We start from the raw sequence: 3296 nt of genomic DNA, 5'->3' as shown, positions 1-3296 counted from the left end.
AAAATGTAATTCCCAAAGAGTGAAAAAAAATATAACTCACGTGCAACTCTTTAGGGGGCATGTGCCAAAGATTTAAATGTTATGATTTAAAAATCTACACGTTTCTTCAAATACATTATTTACAAATCTAGTATCATATATTTTGTGTTATAAATATTTTTATTTTATTGAATTTATTGGGTTTAATAAAATTATATAGGTTTCCAGTGTACAATTCTATAATACATCATCTGCATATTGTATTGTGTGTTCACCACTTTAAACAATTTGTGCTATAAAACAGCTATATGAACAATTTTGTATAATGAGAAATGCCAACTCATGTGACATTCCATGTTAAATGACTCACGTTAAGGTTAAGTGCATGTAGTGTAATCTAATCATGTTTTAGAGAGTGTTCTTTATTCAATCAAGTTTTAATTTAGTATGTAGAAAAACGAAGGAGAGAGAGCATGGATCTAATGCGATGAAATGCCAAGTAAAATGAGAACAACAACAAAATATGCACTTTCTTTAGTATCCAGATGATAACCTATGGCCTTAGAGAGAGCAATTCCTATGAGGGAACAGGGCCGCAGCCTCCCCAAGATGTCTGTAAGTGTCCTTTCTTGCATCTATTCCAGCTCATCCACAGGAGAAGGGGAAGAATTCACAGCTTCATTTGCCATCAGCAGTTCCGGCCCAGTTGAAGCTGGTTCCTGAAGCTGACAAAGGGGAAGGAAGACAGATGCGGCCTGGCAGAGAGAACCAGAAGACAGAAGCTCAGCGAGGCTCCGTTTCGCCCCCTGGTGGCCAGCCAGAGGGCCGCGCTGCGTCTCACAGCCACAGTGTCACAGCTGGCCAGGCCTCAGGAGCAGCATCTTTCTACTTTTTTTCCTCTCTGTGCATTGAGGTCAGGAGTACTCTATGGCTGCTTATTTTTGTCACATATATACACATAAATATAATTTTCAACTATTAGCTGAAGAGTCGCAGCAGGGTAGAGGACTGGTACACATTCTGGTCCCCTTTAAAAACTGGAAAACCTGTTGTTTTGTAGATTTGGGAAAAGTAGGCAGGGCTATTGGCTCTAATCTTCATCTTGTTGACTTCCATTCACAAGTGCAACCTATTTTCTACACAGCTTCCCATGCAAATTTATAAAAATGGAAATGAGACCAGGCCACTGCTCCAAATCTCCACCGGCTTACCATCCCTCCTAGAAAATCATCCCACCTGCTTGCGGTGGTGGCTCTCCAGGCCCAACCTCAGGCCCTGGCCTCTCCCTTGGGCCTTTGTGATGTTCCCTGAACATGTCGAGCTGGCTTTCATCTCATGTTCATCAGGCTGGCAGCTGACTCCCTCTGCTCACCATGCAGGCTCAAGGCACCCAGGCCTGAGGAGCCTGATTGCCAAGCAGCAGGGATCAGCCTGTGAACTGACAGGCAAATTAATATGTAGGGCTGTGCATGTGAGTCTGAGCAGGGCTAGTTTCGTGGGAGCTCAGTCCGCACGGTCGCACAGCCCAGTGCTCAAATGGGCCGTGCTTGGTTTAATGCTTTGCTATTGCTTGAAATTCTTTTAAAACATCTGTATTACATTTTTATTGGTTTCAGAGAGGAAGGGAGAGGGAGAGAGATAGAAACATCAATGAGGAGAATCATTGATCGGCTTCCTCCTGCACACCCACCACTGGGGATCAAACCCACAACCCAAGCTTGTGTGCTTGACCAGAATTGAACCTGGGACCCTTTAGTCCCCAGGCCGACACTCTATTTGCTGAGCCAAACCAGCTAGGGTTATGGCTTGAAATTTTTTGTTTTATTTTTACACTGACGTTTTGTAAGTGAAGTCGGATGGAACTATGAGCAGAGGATATACATGCAAAATCTATGTCTGTCATCCCCTGCCATCCATTTGCACATAACATTCTCAATGTCCCACATGTGTAGGAATCCAGTGGTACTCAACAAAGCTAGTGTGTTCTATCTACAACTGAGTAAGTGGGGAGGCCGACAGCCATAAGAGGCCTTGCCTTCTGTTTGAACCAGAAACATGCTTCCAATTCAGAAAGAAGGCAATGGCATTGTAAGAAACACAGATGATCCAGGATCATGTCATGTCTTTTTTCTTTTTTATTTATTTATTTACCAGAGTCACTCCCTGCATTACCTAGGCTCAAAATTATGACAAAGAAGGATAGGAAAAGATAGAGCAACACTTAGTTCCTTTGCCTCCACTCCTTACTTACTCATCAGAAAGCTGAAGGGAGAGAGTGTTGGTAGAAGGTGCTAATAATGTGAGGTGAAATAAAAAGTGAGTTTGTTTTGTGCTGCATTTCTGCTGCTCAGCTAGAACAAAATCCATGTGCAGCTAGGAATTATGAAACACAACATGTTTACTTTTGGTGATTTTACATCTAGGTGAATGCTGTTATGTTGTGCTTCAAGCTGGCATTGCATTTCAAAGATGAAAAGTAATATTTATGCCACTAATTTAAAATTCCCTTCGATTAGAATGGCATGAAATAGGAAGAAAAACCACCAAGAAGACCACAGAAGAAGAGGGGGGAAAAAACCTTGTAATTTTGTTGCTTTCAGGGCACTTTTTCCCCCTGATTTTTGAGGAAGGATTCCTACATTTTCATTTCTCATTGGGCCACATAAATTATGTAGCCAACCCTGCTTCTGAGGTCCCGTCTCTTTATCATTTTTCATGAGTGTATTTTTGCTTCCTTCTCTCCTTTTTGTTTCCTTGATTATGTTTGGTAGCGGTTATGTAATTGTTAGTAAGTTTTTTCAGGCAGGGAAATGCTCCAAAATTAGCCACTAGAGTTGCAGGGAATGAAGAGGGGCTGAAGACACAATAAGTGTCTAATCCCATCAAGTCATATCCAGTGTCTAGGGCAGGGGTGGGCAACCCCTGGCACGCGTGCCAAACATGGCATGCCAGTAACTTTTGCTGGCACGCGAAACCCTCTCTTATAATCTTCCATTTATAATTTTTGTAAACATTTGAATGACTTTAATGTTAAATTACAAGGAACTGGCAAGACACTTGATGTTATGTTTGTTTACATAAAGGCTTTTGAAAAGAAACTGGAAGTCTTTAAGAGGGGTGTGGATGGTGAGAGATTTAGATATTTCCCAAACCTCAAGAGGCACATCAAAGACCTCCCAAAAGATGACAGAACAGACTGTCAAAGCCTTCAAAAGCTGTTTTTAAACATCATCGAGTCAACTATTGAGCACTTCTTCTCAAGATTTGCAAAATTCAGAGAACTGGGAGAGACAGCAAAATTCATGAGGTTTCCAGAC

This window comes from Myotis brandtii, unplaced genomic scaffold, assembly GCF_000412655.1.
Source record: "Myotis brandtii unplaced genomic scaffold, ASM41265v1 scaffold2514, whole genome shotgun sequence".
NCBI classification, from domain to species: Eukaryota; Metazoa; Chordata; class Mammalia; order Chiroptera; family Vespertilionidae; genus Myotis; species Myotis brandtii.
This window is presented reverse-complemented; position numbering follows the sequence as displayed.